The following is a 20,153-nucleotide window of genomic DNA, read 5'->3' as shown; positions in this document are numbered from 1 at the left end:
TAGAAAGTCTGTAAAATACATGAGGGGAGCATAAAAAAAAAGGCAAACAAAAATATATAATTTTACAAACCGGGAGAAAACTACTGTTAGCAGTTGGTTCCAAGTTCTTCTAGTCTTTGTTATGTTTTTCTTTAATATAAGTATTACATGTATTTGGTTGGGATCGTACTTTTTGGATTTGGTTGGATAGTTTTTAGCGTGACTAAATTCTGTTTCACAATAGTACTGAGGTGGCCCTGGAGAAGAGTTCTGTCTTTGAACTTGGTTGTACACTCCGTGCCAAGGCCTCTCTCTCCTCTGGTGTCCAGAATGTGGAAGGCCAGGGAGGGGCCCCTGAGGAACTTCTGCTCTGTGCCTGGCAGGGCAGACTATGGGAGCAATTGCTCAGTCTGGGAATGGATCATGGCAGCTGGTTGGCACAGAGGTTCTTGGAAGGCTGACTGGACAGGGTCAGAAACAAGAAACACTTCAGTTAATTGGCACATGTCCTGGGATCCATATTAAAGAAAAGTGACAGGTTAGGACTTGATGTGACCTGAAGGTGATGGACCACTGGGCCAAAAACAGGCAGCAGGAGAGAAAACATTGTAAGAGCATCATTAGACAGACAGAAGATTTTACCATTAGCCCTCGTGGCTCTTTCCTGGGTCACTGAATATATTTATGCCAGACCACAGTGGCCCAGAGCTCTTATGAAGGTTTAGGATGGCAGCATGTTTGGAAAGGGAGACAAGATGTCCATCCTAGAACTCTTGCATGTATGTATTTACCTGGGAAGGTTTTAGAGACCTGATGGAAATTGTGGGGGCAGGAATGTTAAAGGCTCCCTCTCCTAACTACCCTTTACTGAGTATTGCCCTTACTGATTATTTCTTTGGAGCCCAAGAACCAACCTTAGTTCAGGAAAACGCTTGAGCCCTGTTTAAGGGAGGTCCTTATCATCTGAACTAACTAGGGATGCCATGCAATGTTCCTAGGCCCATCACGGTTTAGGAAATCCGTGTTCTCTCATGTTGGATGGCTGATAGTAATACTCTTTGATTCTGTGCATATTTATTAAGCACTCACCATGTGTCAGATACTGTGCAAAATACTGTGGATATAAAGGCTAGTAGAAATGGTCCTGGTGCCCAGGAAACACTTAATACATGGAGAGGTAGATTTGTAAAGACATTAAGTCTTAGAGTTAGTGGTAGAGTCAGTCTCTTTGTCCAGTCATGAGAGCTGAATAGTGAGTGAGTGGGTCCTAATGGACGACGGTTGAGTGATTATATATTGTATTTACCTACCCACTATAGCCTTTTATCAAAAGCTGAATTTTGCACATGACTTCTATTATGTGGAGCTTCTCATGCTCAAAACTTGTGTTTTGAGTCCTGAGCAAATACATCACTGTCATTTTTTTCCCCCGCTGTTTTTACAATGTGCTTTCTTTGGAATAGTCCTTTTGACATACTGCTTTCTCCTTAATTCAGCATTGCATCTCATTTATAATCCAGCAAACCAGGAACCTAATGTGAGAAGTTGCCAGTTTTATTATTCCTCCAATGATCTTTAGAGGTGGGTTCAGGATTGTAGATTGTTTCTGCACACGTGTCAATAAACTTTATTTCACGATTGCAAATTGTACAACATTGTGAATATGCCACTTAGACAAAACCCCATGTAGCTTTGATCTTTTTAGAGTAAAATAAAAATTTTAAATTTACAGAGGTTAGCTAGTTTTCTTATGACCGTAGGCAGAGGTTGTATGCGCTGTTGACAGGGTTCGTCTTCAGTAGATCTCCAGGGGTATGGCTCTCAAACTGTAGCATGTATAAGAATCGCCTGCAGGGCTGGTTAAAACACAGACTGCCGGGCTCTGTCTCCACCGTTTCTGACTCAGTACATGTAGGTGGGGCCCAAGAGTCTGCATTTCCAGGGAGTCTCAGGTGCTGCCGCTGGTGGTACAGGGACCACATTTTAAGAACTGCTGATCTAGTAGATTCCCTTACTGTGAAAAGCTGTTGTTACTTTTTAAAATGTAAATTTGAAAACAAAAACCTACTGGAGGATGAATTCTCATTTGGAATAGCCATGATTCTGTGGAAGATTAGGATATCGGCTGTGTTTAAGTGTTTTCAGGGAGGGAGACAACAACTTTCCTCATAACTTGGTCAAATAGTTTTTCAGTGGAGAAAAAAATATCTATTGTAAAACCTTTACCCGAAACTTACCTCATCTTTGTTGTAAACTTTCTGACCTTGGAAAGGTGGCATCATACCATAATTGAAGACCACTATCAGTCTTCTCTATGTTCTCCCACCTCGTGTCCCCAGTCTAAGTAAAATATTGCTTCAGTACCCTAATAGTGACCTTAATTTAATTTTGATAAACAAAAGGATGTTGAATAGTAAGGCCAATTATCTTTGATGAAAGAAGACTGAACTCCTTTAACCTGTACAAGAAAGATTTAACAGAAGGTGTCCAACGTACTGGAAGGAAATTTATCTGACCCAGACATGATAGGCAGAAGTGACTTTAACTTAGCATGCCTCTTTCAAGTAAGGCTTTACATTAGATTTATTGAGATGCACTTTGGTGCCATTTGCACCTTCCAGTTAGTAAATTAGTGCTCCACATAACACCTTGCTTATGAAATAGTTGTGTAACTTTTCCTTGAATGTCAGGCTTAAATCCCAGTTCTTAGGTAACTGAGATTTACAGAATCTGGGGAGCTCTCTCAAAGAGTACAAATATATCTTATATTTGCAAAGACATGTGCTAACATGAAAATGTTATTTAACTTCTTTTAGGACTGGAAGCGGCCCATGCCAATGGGGGGCCCTGAAGGTTAAATTTCATTAGCCTCAAGGAGGGTTCACTTCTGACTATATTCCAGACCTCTGACACAATTGCTGATACATTGTAGTTGCTCAAGGAAATGTTGTGGAATGAATTCATGTATTCGTCACAGTATCTTTAAAGCAATATGATTTCCATTATTTTTGTGCTGTTTATGTCACTATCTATGGCTTGATGTTGAACATATATTAGCAGTAAGATTTTTTTTTTAGATAGAGAAAATATAGGACCTAAATCAACCAGTATTTTTCTCTGTAGAATCAATAACAAATTCATAAGGGGACGATTGTCATAAGCTAAGGAGATGGGCAGTGAAGACAACATGGTGATGAATGGCTTAGGCCCAGGAGGATGTCAGCTGGATAGATCTGACAAATAGAATGCAAGACTGGTTAGGTTGGAATTCTAAAGATTCTATTGTTCTGTCTTCTAATTTTTATGTTTATTATTTGTTTGTTTATTTACTTATTTATTAATGTTTATTTTTGAGACACAGAGAGAGAAAGAGAGTGCAAGTGGGCGAGGGGCAGAGAGAGGGAGACACAGAATCTGAAGGCTCCAGGCTCTGAGCTGTCAGCACACAGCCCGACGTGGGGCTCAAACCCACAAACTGCAAGATCATGACCTTTGCCGAAGTCAGATGCTTAACAGACTGAACCACCTAGGCACCCCTTGTCTTCTAATTTTTAGAGGAGACAGGGCTGGGAGGTTTTGAATGGTGGAGAATTTGCACTAGTGAAATCCTCAGATCAGAATGATTTTAGCAGAGCTTTGGTTACTGCAGGGTGTCAGGTGTGGGAGGCCAGGTTTGACTGAAGATGGACTACAGCAAAACACATGCAGTCTGACCCTGAAGCGTGGTCAGAGTGGGCAGAGCCGTTTGCCTCCTTTGTTCTTGAGTATGTGTGGCCAGGTGAAGATTCATGAGTATTTTTGCTTTGAGATGAGATGAGATGGGATGGCAGTAAAAAATAAGTGACGAATAAATAGTTGTAGCTTTCTCTTGATTAAGGTCGATGTGGTGGCCCAGGTCTTCCCAGAGATTCTGAAAGAAAATATAATAAAAGGAGAGGATTAATGAGGTAGGCAAAACAATTTTAAGATCATCACAAACGTGGAAAAGGTTTCTCTTAATGATTTGGTTGGAGTGGTGAGGGGATCATTTAAAAGGAAGGAGGACTACATTATTAGCTCATTATATCCCTGATCAATATAGACCACCCATTTCTTTTAAATAGTTTATGCATAATAGCTAATAGATTGCCCAGGGAAAACAAAGTATCATTTATAATTGCTATTTGAATATTTTATGTAAAAGCTAATCTTCTGAAGACTTAGAGAAATCATTGTAGATTAGAATAAGAAATAAAGATTTGCATTTATAAGAAATTAATGATCGTTCTGAAATTGAAGAACCATTTAGTGCTGGAAGAAATAAATACAAATTGTAACATCTATCTGATGGAGTTTTGTTTAGATTGCTTCTGGTGATAAACCATCTATAATAATATAAATCAAGGGCTGGTGTTTGCCATAAATTTGCAATGTTTAGCATAATTTTCGTTTGCATTTCATACTAAAGTGACATCAAGAAATATGAGATTAATAGTTAGTTATTAAGTGAAAATGACTTTCACGTCTGTAGTCATTTTTAGAAATAGTTACGTGTAATTCATTTAGGGAGCAGAGAAAATTAATTTGCAGCTGTGGTGGGATCTAGTACATGAAAACAAAGAGGGAAGTGGCAGATAGTAATAAACTTTTGGAACATAAGGGTGGATTCATTTTTAACCCCTCGTTTTGATTTCTCTCTAACTTCTCAATGCCTTATGATACCCTTCAGGTCACCACACTTTTGTTTGTTGACTCCGGAACAGTATGCTAATAGCTTAAGGAACAGGAAGGTTGGTACTTGTTCTCATATTATGTCTTAACATTGGAGAGCACAGGCTTATCTATACCTAGGGGGATAGAGGGTCAGATGGTAGCAGCAGCAGTATGGTGCTTTTTATTAATTTTAATTAGTGTTTTCATTAGGAAGTGTCATATTAAATTCTGATTTAAAAAAAATGACACATTATCTTCCTTCATTTGTTTCACTGCATTACAAATTGGCAGTGATGTTGAAGTTCTATTATATAAATAATTTTTCTTTGAGAAGTCTAGCCTCAGACTTTTTGAGCTTAAAAATACACACAGCTAATATTTCCTAAGCATTTACCATGTTTTACACACTATTCTCAATGCTTTATATGTGTTAACTCATTTGTATTATCTTGATTACTGGAGCCTTTTTTAGGCAAAGTCACGCATTCACTCATTTAGGTACCACTTACTGAACACCATCTCTGTGCCGGCCACTGAACTGGATTGGAAGCCCTAATGTTTTAGAAGAAAGTAGAGGAAAAAAGATCATATTTAAGAGTTTATAAAAGATAAGTCTAAGTTCTGGTCAATACGGTATTATAAGTTCATATTTTGAGGTCCCTCTGCTCAAAGTATCTATCAAAGCTAGATAAAAATATTTTTAACACACTCTAATAAAAAACAGTATTATATGGAAATTTAAAATTAAACCCCTAGGTGGACCAGAGAGGTACAGAATTGCCAACCAATGGCGAGTTGAAGTAAAGTGTGGGCTTCCTGGGCTCTGGGTGTGGAAGCATATGGAGGTAGCTTAGAGGCTTGGTCTAGCTCTGAGACATCTTTTTCTTCCATTTCCTCGAATAACCCTAGCTCTTCATGCGTTGGAAAGGGTAGGAAGAAGGGGTGAGGGAGGCTAACTTCCTCACAGTGTTGGAGGCAGTACCTGATGTTACTTAAATTGGGCTTGGTTCTGTCTGAAGTTGGTGCCATCTATTTTAGGTGGTGTGCCCTGTGTTCTTGGGAGGAAGAATTCATCCTTAAACTGCTCTGTATCTGAGAAGCATCACAGAGAGAGACTGCCCAGGTTCCCTCTGGGTCTTTCCAATGGTCTACCTGCCCAACTGCTTCTTTGGTTGGATGTGTGATCACTTGACCCAGTAGTAGCCACACGAGGCCTGACATCTTCCCCTCCTCTCATCTCTATGCTCCTTTGCATGAAGCTAAAGTAACTCTCCTGAATTTGTGGAGAACTGATGGGGGGTGAACTTACTGCAGCTTGGTTTCTACAAGCCCTGCTATATGAACTCTTCCAGCAGGGTCTCCTGACTTTGGTCCACACATCTGTGGACCAGAATTAGGCACTCATTTATATAAGAACCAAACATATCAAGGGACTCCTGATAAGTACTTCCAAGAAGTAGCTACTAATGTAAAGATAACCATTAAAATATTAGAAATATAATGTAGAACTAAGCTAAATATAACACGGAGAACAGAGGATATAGAAGCCATTTCCATCCAACAGACAAGAAAGAGAGGAAAGAATAAGTACAAATGGCTGGTATATAGAAGCCACAAAATGAGATGGGAAACATAAGTACAGTTATATTTGTAATGAAAATGTATGTAACTACATTTACCTTACCTATTGAAAGACAGAAACTAACAGATTAGGTTTTTAAACAATGCAGCTATAGTTGTAAAAAAATATGTATATATATATATAGTAAAGTAACAGAAGAAGATATGACTAAGAAAATGCTAACCAAAGGAAAGTAGTTATAAAAATGTTAACATCAGACAAATGATTTTAAGGTAAAACAAAACAATACAAAACACATTAGCATGGGTTAGAAGACCTACTACATAATGATAAAAGGAGAAATAATACACTTAGTATATACAGTAATCATCAACTTGTAAACTCTTCATATAGCACCAAAATAGATAAAGAACTAAGTTGTCAAAATTATAAAGAATAATATCAAGATAACTAATGGAAGATTTCAGTATGTATCTTTCACGATCCAGAGCAAAGCAGAGAAAAACATGTAGGAAGTATAGAGATTTGATCAACAAAAGGCATAAGCTCGAGTGTGTGTGTGTGTGTGTGTGTGTGCGCGAGCACATGCATTCGTCCATATTCCGTTACCAAATAATATGTATTATTGAGGATACATGTACACAAAACTTTTAAGCACAACTACACAAACATTTTCTATATACTAAGTGATAGATACTGTTATACTCATAGATTTTGAAGAATCACTATTATCCAGATGATAGTCCTTGACATCTGTATAATTTAATTAGAAATCAGCAATACTCAGTTCTTTCACATGTTGGGAGGAAAAACTTCTCCTCTGTCAACTTAGGTTTGTGATTAGGGGCCTGCAAATTAACGAACAACATATAGATTAACAAGAAAAGTTCCTTATTCATGCGTGCAGGAGTACTCTATAGGGAGTAGCACACCAAACCACTAGGGGTAAATAAAGCTTTATCTACCAGCTTAATAAGAAGGAGGAGGCATTTAAAGCTTGAAACATTGAACGATTCTGATGTTAGTTACACAAGTTTTATGGAATTCCTGAGGCTCAAGTTGCATCCCTGACTGGAGAACTCTCTGGAATAAGTTCTGGGGTTTGTGACAGATGACTCTTGTCAGTCTCTGCTTTAGTCATGTAGGAAAAGTTCATATAAGATTTTTGTTTTGAATCCTTAGCTTAGATACTTTTACCTTGACGTGAATCTTTATACCATTCCAGTAGGTTGCTGGGTGCTTCATTTCCCTCAGGTGGAACTTCTTGGAAAGAAGCTGGGTTGCATGCTGCAGAGAGAAGACTGTGCCTCAAAGTTGTGAAGTAAGAGATCTGCAGAAGGAGAGAATATAGATTAAAATGAGGGGAAAATAAAGAAAATCAACTGTTAATGGTTAGAGCAGACTAGAAGCTCCGTTTCTGAGTCTGTAGTGCAGCCAGTTGAGAGGATTTTAAACACTGGGTCTGAAGTATTCTCAGACAGTGGAGTGAGGATGTCAATGTCAATCCAATGGATTTCCTGGTTTGAAGGTTGAACGTCTTTGGTGATGGCATAGACATCAGTGTCATTGTCATGGTTTTTCCTGGAGCAGAGCATGAAGGAATGAAGGTGTTCCAGGGAATTTCTTGAGTAGTTCATACAGCAGCAGCTCCAGGCACAGAGGTTGCTCGTATGTGACCTGTTGTGGCAACAAGTTCTTTGAAGTTTAAGTCATTCAGCTTCAGCTCCAAGGACTTCTTTAGATCCTGGTGGAAGGGGCAGCTCCAAGCCAACATGGAGTTGTCTGGGTTAGTCTGGTTTTAGTTCTCGGGAGGGTGAGAGAAAAATTGGAACTGTTAATTTAGGATGTAGCCAGATATTGCGGGAAACTAGAAGAAATGAGAATTCGGTAAGGAGCGACAAAATGTGTAAGATGGCAGGATCCGGTCCAATTTACAGACAGATAATAAAACCTCAAAGACAGTGATCAGGACTGGACTCTGATAATTATAAAAGTGGGATGTAGTTGTCCATCGAAACATACATTTTTTCTCTATAATAATTCCCATTTTAATAAAAAGGAAAGTAAGATTGGACTTGTTTACAAAAATAAGTCTGCTCTCATTACATTTCGCCTGATTATTTACGTAAGTGCTACAAGAATGGTAATTGACCACATGGTCCTTTTCAAAATTTGCTTTACTGGAATTTTTATAAGGAGTCTCAGATTGGAGTTTAAAAACCTCTCAAGGCTAAGAAGTTAAGCCAAAAACTTGTCATTAGATTTTACCTGCAGTATAGATTAAAGTGAATTCCTCTGTTCTCAGGGTCCCCCAAATATCCTGATTCATGGGCCACGAAGTGACTTTCTTTATTCACCTAGAAGGCTGGGAACCCTATCAGCCAGATACCAGACTAATTATCCCAAGAGGGCTTTGTAAGCATTGGCTCCATAAAGTCAACCTTAGTTCCTTTAAACTAGCTGATCATATGTGACTTATGCATCATTTACAAATACGACATTCCAGTCAAAGCCTTGGTTATACAACCAGTGTTTCCAATTATGTCCTGTAATAAGGAGGACAGATTCTTATCTAATTTATGCAAATAACTATATTGTCACAAAAATAAGAATACCTAATGAGAGTTTTTAAATTCTGGAGGGATCAGGCAGGGAGAAAAAGATAAATGATTCGATGTTTCATTTCTGTTTGCAAAAGTATAGTTTATAAAATTTTTGTAAGTTGTAGATAGTTTAAGAGAAAAGAGAAAGAGGCTCTTTTAATCTAGCAGCAATATTCCAAACAAAAGCCATAATCGTCCTTTATCAGTTCATTCAACGTCATGTAATTAATTCCTGTTTTGCTTGATCTTGGATTAGCAGTTTCATGAATGTATCAGCTTCTCCACTAGAGTTTTGGAAATCCTGACTTAGTTCAATGGTATGATCTCAAAGTTATTTAAGCAATGCAATTAGAAGCCTGTACCCCAAAGTACCTGGCATAATCTTTTTTCATGGGTCTTTGAGCAAGTTCCTTTTCATTGAAGAGAAGCACTCTGGTCCATAGCTGACTGCAAGCACTTTCTAGAAAGTGTCAGAGTAAAGCAGAGTAACTATCTGGGCTCACAAAAGACTTAAAAGAGCCGTGGTCAAAGATCTGATGAGAGTTCATTATAAAAATCATGCAATTGACGAAGATTTTTTTTTTCTGTGACATGTAAGATTTTAAAAATAAAAACTGAAGCAATGGCTGAGAATGTACTGTTATCTTCTAACATCAGACAAAAGTATCAGGGCATATCATGGATAGCCCAGTGGGCATTGACCGATTTTTAGGAACTTCATTCAATTTCTCAATACTTGTATTAATAATACTTACCTGTAAAATATAACCTAGGGAATGTTAAGCTTCTTTTCCTATTTGGTGATGCTTTTCATGCAATTCAACATATTTAATTAATTTTTAACATCTCTCTTTTTACAAGGTGAAAGAACAAATCCTTTGAGATTTTCCAGGGACACACTGAGGAATTTCAAAGTCAGTTCAAGATCAAGATTTTATTTAGGATTTGACTTTGAGAAGGCAAAGTATGTATCAAAGGTGTCAAAATGTCCAAAGGTTTGAACGCTTGATTAAGTAGGATCACAGGTCACTGTGAAAAAATACCTAGTTATCTTTTCAACAATGTGACAATGAAAGATTATAAAAGTAATTATAGGCAGTGACTGGCTATAAAAAAGAGCTTAGCTCTTTCAATTATGAGAAAACTCAGTTCTCTTAAATAGTCAAGAGCATGGTTTAGACAACACAGGAACGTATTCTGATGAGACACAGGATCTTTGTTTTTTTAGGTAGATTACTTAAAAGGTAAAGAAAAACCCTTTATAATCCTTTACCAAGAGCAGACCAATAGCCCTAGAAAACTTTGTTGTTTTAATAGAGAGAGAAAACCAGACTCTAGTTTTTACATTCAGGTACTATTAATACTATAGCTTATTAAAAAAAAACCCAACAACCTTATAAATAAACTCATCCAACCTTAGCCAGCTTTGCCCATGCAGCATGAAATTCTTTTTCTGCAAACCTTCTACAACTTTATATATTCATTCAGGTTTTATCCGATTCTTCTCTTCTTTTTCATTGTGGAACAGCCAGTCTTTACTTTAGGACAAAATTACTCTTTTCCTTTAGGACAAAATTACTTTTTCCTTTAACAATAACACACCTTAAATTCCTTGTGTACTTTTGATATAAAGTTGTTTCCCTTTATCCTTATTATTTATAATTTCATCTACATTTTTATTATCATTTATTTTTATCATTGGTAACTGTTATGGAGCCCCCTCCAATGCACATGTTGAAACTCTGACTCTCAATGTGAGTGTATTTGGAGATAGGGTCTTAAAGGAGGTTATTCAGGTTAAATGAACTTATAAAGCTGAGACCCTAATCTGATAGAACTGGTGTCCTTATAAGAAGAGGAAGAGATTCCAGAGACCCCCCCCACCCTCTCTCTCTCTGTGGGAGAGAAAGGCTCACAGAGGAAAGGCTCTGTGAGGCTATTGTGAGAAGGCAGCTAAGTCAGGAAGAGCGTTCTCACCAGAAACTAGCCTTGCTGGCACCTTGATCTTAGACTTGCAGCCTCCAGAACTGTGAGAAGATAAATGTACATTGTTTGAGCTACCCAGTCTTCGATTTCTGGTTATGACAGCCTGGCTGACTAATATAGAGGACTTTTCTAGAGAATACTGGGAAGTGGACGATTATGAATTGTATGTCATATACCAGCACTTTGTAGCAGATTAGCAAAATTTATGAATATACCACCTCACAATTTTAATTCTTTTAAAAACATTTATTTACTTTCAAGAGACAGAGAGAGACAGAATGCAAGTGGGAGAGGGGTAGAGAGAGAGAGGGAGATACAGAATCAGAAGCAGGCTCCAGGCTCTGAGCTGTCAGCACAGAGCCTGACACGGGGCTTGAACTCACAAATCGTGATATCATGACCTGAGCCAAAGTCGGACGCCCAACCGACTGAGCCACCCACACGCCCCAACCATCTCACAATCTTAAAGATATATGCTTTAGAGTACAATTTCTCAATGTGGCAAAAAGATTATGTTTAATTATAGACTATATCATTAACCTCTCTGTACCATGTAAAAATAAGCAGCCCCCAAAATATAAGAAGCCAAAAGTATATATATTTTAACTTATGTTTATTTATTTAAAAATTTTTTAATGTTTATTTAAAAAAATTTTAATGTTTATTTGCTTTTGTGAGAGAGAGAGAGAGAGAGAGAGAGAGAATAGGGGAGGGGAAGAGAGAGGGAGACACAGAATCTGAAGCAGGCTCCAGGCTCTGAGCTGTCAGCATAGAACCTGACACGGGGCTTGAACTCATGAATCGTGAGATCATGGCCTGAACAGAGGTTGGACGCTTAACCAACTGAGCCACCCAGGCACCCCTTAACTTATATTTAATAATGAATGCATCAGCATTTGATCTTATTTAGAAATAATATATCTATTTATTGAATATCTATTAGTTAACCTAGCCTCTTTACCAAAAAGATTTTAGAAACTATTTTTAGGTAGACAGTAATTATAAAATGTCATTATTATTGAGATAAAGTTTTCAGAATAATGACTCAGCTTGATTAAAATCAAATTTATTATTTTTATAATTTTAAATATTTAGTAGATACAATATTAGCTTATTTAACTAGTTAACCTAGGTAAAATAAAATTTATGGTTGTATTGTACTTAATGCTGATAAATCAGAAACCATAAGCATTTTTATTAAACCAGAAATACTGTTATACTAGTTTTATTGACCAAACACACACATCTGAGAAACATTTGGGTTAGTTCCTGTACTTTTGGGAGGTTTGGGGATATTTAATTTCTTTGTTTTTATTTCTTTTTGGGGGGAGGGGTGGAGGGAGGGGAGGGAGAGAGTGGGGGAGGAGGCGGGAGGGGTGGAGAGAGAGGATCTTGAGCAGGATCAGCTGAAGCAGGATCAGCACTGTCAGCACAGAGCCCAAGGCGGGTCGAACTTGCTAACCTGTGAGATCATGACTTGAACTGAAGTTGGATGCTTAAGCAACTGAACCACCCTGAGTCACCCCAGGGATATTTAATTTCTATAAGAACTTATTTTTCTCTAAGCCAATTAGAATAGAGCTCTTTAAGGGATTTTATGAATTAATTTGGCAATACCTCCAGAGGTAGGAAAAAATGCAACAAACGTAAACATATAGAGAGATGCAAATAGAGATCCTTATGGCTTTAACTCTAAAATTTTAGCCAGGAGTTAGGCATACATGGCAATGCAGAATTCACTAGTTTATGTAAGAGTTGATGCTTGTCTTTGCCCCACTTTGTATTTTTATCCTAATTGTGTTTCTGGCAGATGGAACAAGTTGTTATATGTTCAATATGAGAGCAAAAGCTTTCCACCAATATTTACAGAGAAGATATTTTTTAAGATTTTCTTTTGCCCTGATATATCTTATGGAGGCTGTAGACTAAAATTTGGACAAAGGATCAGAGAGACATCATGTAGCCATCTGGGTGTCTCCAAATTTATCCGAGTGAGTAAAATATCCAGTCTGTTCCCATCAGTGCCCTTTCCCCCCTTTTTAGCCTCAGATGGTTGCTTTTGGGGACACTCTGAGAGCCTTTGAAGGGGGTAAGGGTATGTGATTTCTCCTTTTTAATTTTGTAAAGGGCGTGTGTTAGGCTAGCCATGATATGTTTTATGTTCTTTTCAATTTAGTCCTCCTGTAGGTACCAGTAGCACATTTATTTAGGATGAAAGCTCTCTAAAATTCTTGTAAATATGAAAAGTTTCTCTAAATCAAAGACTCCATCATCCAGCCTTTGGTGATTAGGATCTGCATAGGTATACCCATTCCAAATGTGACTCCCACCAATAAGCCATTTAACGGCTTAGTCATGAGTGCAATATGCATCTCTGAAGAAGGCACAGGAGATGCAACCCCCGTAATCCAAAATCACTCCCAGCTATAGCTGAAAAGAAGGAAACCAAGTTTCCATTGGCAGAAGGTGCCATTGCAGAAAGAATGCTTAGTTCCAACCCTCCCACAAAAGTGAAGCACCTCTAATTACAGACCTGTTAATCTGTGATACCAGCTGGGCATACTGAGATGGGAAGTCTCAGCACTACAAGGGTAATGGGGAAAGAGATGACAAGGGTCCTTATGGGTTGAGACCCTTTAGGGTTTAGACCTAGATGATCTCCCTGAGAGGTGGCAGTGGTTAGCAGAAGTTGTGCACCTCTTCTCTCAAGCCCCAACCTAAAGGCTGACCACTCTGAGCACAGACCTGACAATTTGTGCCTGCTGGCAGGCAGAAAATCAGAGACAGTGTTCTCTTTGGTTCCAAGCCAAGCTCTCAGGACACAAAATTGAGACTGAAGGAGAAACCCATCTGATTTTATTGGTGACCAACAGCAAATTTGTCCAAGTAGGTGGTGGGCTAAGGAGAACCACAAACTCACCAGTCTGTGTGAGGTTGGTTTGAAAAACAGGCTAATGGGACCTGGGTGTGTCCTCTATCCTGTGATTCTCCTTCTCATGACAAGCAACACAAAACAGTGGTACAAAAGACAGTGACAAACAGAACACAATGGTGGCTCTCCCTGGGAGAGCCAAAGCAAGAGTCACAATACCCAAAGAACTGGATTGGTTCTAATCAAAACCTTTTATTTCATTAACCTAAATTTTGGAAAATTCCTCCTTGGAAAGACAAGAGGCTCTTGCCACCTTTGCTCAACTGGACCCCGAGCAGAGAGGGACCCTGGGGTCTGACTGGTAGGAAAGCTAACTTTCGCCAGTTTGTTTAGAGATTCCAAGAGCCATCCCATCCTTGTTGCAGAAGCTACTGGGAGGACAGTTGTTTTCCTCTACCAACTTAGGTCAAGTGTCTGAGGGTCTGCAAGTTAATTGACAACAGAAAGCTTAATAGAAACATTTATTACTCATGTTTAGGAGTATGCTGTAGGGAATACCTTTCTGAACAGCTAGGGATAAGGGTTTATATACCAGCTTAATAAAGGGCCAGGGGTTAGGGCTTCAAAGGATAGAGGGTTCTGATGAGGTTTGTTTACATACATTTGCTTTGAAATGTCCCAGTGGCCAAGCTCTGTCTCCCTAACTGGAGACTTCCCCGGAGTGGTGGTTGTTGGGGGTGGGGGGAGAGTGGTGATAGCAGGTGACTCTTTTACATCTCTGCTTGAGTCACACGGGGGGGGGGGGGCGGGGGGGGTTCAGAAGAAGAAAGATTGCTCTCTGTCTCTGAAGCTCAGATATTTTCACTTTGATGTAATCTTGATACCATTCTGTCTGGTTGTTGGTCCCTTCACACGTAACCCTGGAGAGGTTCAATGTTTAGCATTTAGAGCGAAGACAAGGAATGCACAGGGGAGATGAGTGAGGCTGGATGCAGAGAGTTCTATGAAAGACTGTAGGTAAAGTTGTTGAAATTTCCAGGTCCCTTCCTCCAAATTGCAGGGCTGGACAGAAAACCCTGCTCCGCTCCCACTCAACCACAATTGTCTGCTTCAAGCAGGAGATTGGGATACTTTTCTGGAAAAAAAAAAAAGCTTTAGAAATCAGATTTTCATACATTAACATCTAAGAGCTTCCCAAAAAAGAAAGAAAAAAGATTCACCCCTAATTATCCCACAGTGAGCCCACAAGGTATAAGCCACTCCTATTATTCATAGCTCCCAATCAGCCTTTGGTGAGAAAAATAGCTTTAAAAATAGACAGGCTGATAACCTGATACTTGACAAAGCCTAAAACAGAAGAGGAAGGCTAAAAAGAGAAAATCCGAATGAAGAGGACTCAGGGGAAACTAATATTGCATATGAAAATCTAAGAGGAAAAAAAAATTGTAATTCAGTTGTTTATCTAAGGGAGGTGACATCAGAGGGGTTATAGTCACAAATTATTAAAAACAATTAAATGACTGTCAATATGATATTGGCTAAGTTAATTCCGATGTATTATTCTGAGAAGTCCATACTGTGGAAAAAAAGCGTTAAAGTAATTCTATATATTTCAAAATGAAAAAGTAATCATACCATGTTGTTGGCTAATTAAAAGAGTACTTGTACAATTGAAACAATAGTAAGTAGATATAATCCCATTTATGCAAAAATATGTTTGTGTGCCCCTAAAAAGAATTGTGTATGAATATATCATACATCAGATTATTAGCAGTATCTGGGAGTATCTTGGGGGCAATTTTCACTTTCTGTATTTATCCATTATTGAGGCTTTTTTACCAGTAGCATTTATAGCTTTCATAATTAAGAAAAGAGATTAATTTTTAAAGATTTTTTTAGTGTTTATTTATTTTTGAGACAGAGAGAGACAGAGCATGGTGGGGGAGAGGCAGAGAGAGAGAGAGAGGGAGACACAGAATCCAAAGCAGGCTCCAGGCTCCAGGCTCTAAGCTGTCAGCACAGAGCCCGACAAGGGGCCCGAACTCACGAACCACGAGATCATAACCTGAGCCGGATTGAATGCTTAACCGACTGAGCCACCCAGGTGCCCCAATTTTTTTTTTAAATTATACTCAGGACACCTACAGAATAACCAAGTGGCTGACTTTACTTAGCCACATGTGCTTGGGAGTTAAGAATGATACTGCTTTACCAAAACATTCCTCAGCATGGATTAGTCACAAATAAAAGCTCATTTTAACCAAAAACTGTGCTGCTTGTTAACTATGGTTCAGTAATATCATGAGAAGTTCTGAAGTCACATTAACATTCCTTATGATGTTATCAGAGAAATTACCTGGTGACAATCTGGATTACAGTTAGTTTCCTGGAGACTTTATTTAGTCTAATACAATTTCATTGTGATGCATACGATGTTTGCTGTGCCTTTCCAAGTTCACTGGTGCTGCTGGGTTGGGTCTTTCTGAAAGTACAGATTTCCCTCCAGGACTTGTTTCTTTGTAAGAATCAGGAAAACCCTGAGGGGAGTGTGGCAGGTTCCTGGGATTTGGGGTAAGGGTGGATTGGGCTGGGCTGTCACTTGTATTGCCTGGGAGCAGATATAGACTAGGTCATTGTCAAGAAAGCTACAGTTGGTATCACAGACCCTGGCTGTGAGAAAGGAGGCCAGAAATCAGAATTCTAAAAATCTGTTGTGGCTTCCAGTGCTTTGAGAAAAAAATCAAAATTGTTCATCCTGAAAGGCCCTGCCTACCCTACCAAGCATCTCATCATTTGAGCCAATTTGGCTTTCTTTCAGATCCTCTGGAGGGCAAATTTTTTCACCTTTAGAGCCTCTGCTCATTCCGTTTCTTCCGCCTGAATGGCACCAGGGGTTTCTTCTATGACTGGCTTCTCTTCACCCTTTCAGGTCACAGTGTCATCTCTTCAGTGAGGCTTTTCCTAATTAATGAATGTCAGTAAGCTTCCCTTATCTGTATTTCAGCCCCCTGATTGCTTCCATCTTAGCACTTCACATTTTGTATTTGTTTAGGTGCTTTTACTTTCTCTGTCTTCCCTGTTTGGATTGTCAATGCAAAATGAATATGGACTTTCTGTTTGTACCACCCCCTGAAACTGTCAGTGCAGCACCCACGTCCCCTCTCCTTTACTATGTACACTTGGCCAGGTTTTCAGCTGCCAGCATTTACATTTCTTTTTTTTTTTAAATTTTATTTGTTTTAATTTATATCCAAATTAATTAGCATATAGTGCAACAATGATTTCAGGAGTAGATTCCTTAGTGCCCCTTACCCATTTAGCCCATCTCCCCTCCCACACCCCCTCCAGTAATCCTCTGTTTGTTCTTATGTTTTGCCCCCCTCCCTGTTCTTGTATTATTTTTGTTTCCCTTCCCTTGTGTTCATCTGTTTTGTATCTTAAAGTCCTCCTATGAGTGAAGTCATATGATATTTGTCTTTCTCTGACTAATTTCCGTTAGCATAACACCCTCCAGTTCCTTCTACATAGTTGCAGATGGCAAGATTTCATTCTTTTTGATTGTCGAGTAATACTCCATTGTGTGTATATATATATATATATATATATATATATATATATATATATACCACATCTTTATCCATTCATCCATTGATGGACATTTGAGCTCTTTCAATACTTTGGCTATTGTTGATAGTGCTGCTATAAACATTGGGGTGCATATGTCCCTTCAAAACAGCACACCTGTATCCCTTGGATAAATACCTAGTAGTGCTTAGCCTCTGCAATCAGACACCACAAAGAAATACAAGGCATCCAGATCGACCAGGAGGAGGTCAAACTTTCACTCTTCGCAGATGACATGATACTCTATATGGAAAACCCAAAAGATTCCACCAAAAAACTGCTAGAACTGATTCATGAATTCAGCAAAGTTGCAGGATACAAAATCAATGCACAGAAATCAGTTGCATTCCTATTCACCAACAATGAACAATAGAAAAAGAAATCAAGGAATCAATCCCATTTACAATTGCGCCCCAAACCTTAAAATACCTAGGAATAAATCTAACCAAAGAGGTGAAAAATCTATACACTGAAAACTATAGAAAGCTTATGAAAGACATTGAAGAAGACATAAAAAAAATGGAAAAAGATTCCCTGCTCCTGGATAGGGAGAACAAATATTGTTAAAATGCTGATACTACCCAAAGCAATCCACATATTCAGTGCAATCCCTATCAAAATAACACCAGCATTCTTCACAGAGCTAGAACAAATAATCCTAAAATTTGTATGGAACCAGAAAAGACCCCAAATAGCCAAAGCAATCTTGAGAAAGAAAACCAAAGCAGGAGGCATCACAATCCCAGACTTCAAGCTACAGTACAAAGCTGTAATCATCAAGACAGTATGGTACTGGCACAAGAACAGACACTCGATCAATGGAACAGAATAGAGAACCCAGAAATGGACCCACAAACATATGGCCAACTAATCTTTGACAAAGTAGGAAAGAATATCCAATGGAATAAAGACAGTCTCTTCAGCAAGTGGTGCTGGGAAAACTGGACAGCAACATGCAGAAAAATGAACCTGGACCACTTTCTTACACCATACACAAAAGTAAACTCAAAATGGATGAAAGACCTAAATGTAAGACAGCATTTGAATTTCTTTGTCTGAAGACTTACTTTGACCTCTGAAAGCTGATTTTGCTTACCTGTGCTTCCACTAAAATGCTGGAGAGGAAATAGCCTTCAACCAGTCACTGATAGGAGCTAGTAAATAGATGCCCATGCTCCCTCACCCGTTTAGGGTGCTGGTTATCTGGTATTGATTGGCTCCATAATGAAATTTTTTTATTGGCTAACTTTCCCCTGCCTCATTTCACAACTCTCTTACCAGTGTTTTCTGCACCTCCCAAATAAACTGATACTCAAATCCTTGTGTGAAGAAATGCTTCTAGCACGTGTAGATGACAGTATTTGTTGGATGGATGGGTGGATAATAGATGAAGGTAGGTTACAAAATGGAGCTCAAGACTGGATAAGGTATAAGGTTTCAAACTGTGATGGCAAAAACAAAGGTGTGGTGAGCTCATTCTAACTGGAGCTGGTTAGAATGGTTGGGAGCTAGGTAAGCCCACATAAAGGTATAGGTATAGGCAGAGAATCTAATATGGAATTTTGGAAAAGTAAGGTTTTCTTTAGGCCCCCCACCCAGTTCTTGACAATATTATGGATGCCTGACTTACGTGCAGTTTTTACATTTATTGCTTTGTTACAGTATTTAATTAAAGTATTAAAATGAGTTATACAAGCTTATAAATAAAGTTCAACATGAATTTCGTTCAACTTAGGTGAAGTTAACAGTCCCAACAGTCACCTTTCAGAGATATATCTGGCAGTGCGAACTGGGCTGTAAGTGAAGTCAGATGATGAGATTTAGTCAGAGCCACCGAAAGAAGTAATCCCAGAAACAGACTGCAACTATAGCGGATGGTATAACTGATTCTAGTGTGGGAAGTACTATTAGATGTACTTATCAGTATTATTATTGTACTGCTGGGCAAGTTCACAGCATTCGTGAGGGGCTGACTAGAACGCCTGAATCAGAAATCACTTCAATTTTCAGCAGATTGTGAGCAGTGAGACTATGTTAGATGGTGAGATTTCTGAAGGCAAGAACATCAAAGTCCAGTGAGGTCTGTGCATGGAATTCAGGTGACTTTGAATGCATGAAAGTATTAGTGTGGTTGGGCCAGCTTGCTTTTTTTGATTAGTATTGTTTTCATATGTAAAACAGTTGATATGGACTATAAATCATTCACCACTAAATAAAGCATCCCTCAAATAAAAAAAAAAAAAAAAGATTTTAACTTTGGCATTCCAGGCTGTCAATGTATCTAGCTCCAAACATTTAAAAAACTAGTGTGTTAGTAAAATCCTGGAAGTTTGTATAAACTTCCTATGAGGAAATATGAATAGCGTAGTGGTGGTTGAAAAATATTTGTGCTTAAACAAGCATTATGTGTGGAATGGAACTAACCATGCCCATAGGAAATATTCAGGAATGATTTCCAGGAAACGTTTAACTTCCTTTGATAAATAAGCCTGCTTTTTCTTCATGGATGTTAAGAATCATGCACTTGTTTCTTTTGTATAATTTTAGCTACCAAAGAGCTTAGAACTTAATTCCCAGCCCAATTTTTCTAAGCACAAGGTACCTTCTGATTTTTATATTTACTTTCTAAATGTCTTCTTGTTTTTAAAATTTATTCTGATTATTCTTTTTCCTCGGCCTGAATTTTTTTTATATTGGCTGTGTTTTTCTCTCTTACTTTATGTGTTTATGTAAGGCACCACCAGCTTTTGTGGAACATGAAGAAGTAAATGATTCATGTATAAAACATAAAGAAACAATCGACTTTTATCACATT

General features: G+C 38.4%; 1 protein-coding gene across 1 annotated transcript in view; it reads left to right on the top strand.

Moving 5' to 3' along the window:
• LOC122491006 overlaps positions 1-20,153 on the top strand; it is a 259,942-nt gene that overhangs the window by 42,799 nt on the left and 196,990 nt on the right. The gene's annotated exons all lie outside the window — the stretch shown is intronic.

Source organism: Prionailurus bengalensis, chromosome C2 (genome assembly GCF_016509475.1).
Source record: "Prionailurus bengalensis isolate Pbe53 chromosome C2, Fcat_Pben_1.1_paternal_pri, whole genome shotgun sequence".
NCBI classification, from domain to species: domain Eukaryota; kingdom Metazoa; phylum Chordata; class Mammalia; order Carnivora; family Felidae; genus Prionailurus; species Prionailurus bengalensis.
This window is presented reverse-complemented; position numbering and strand designations above follow the sequence as displayed.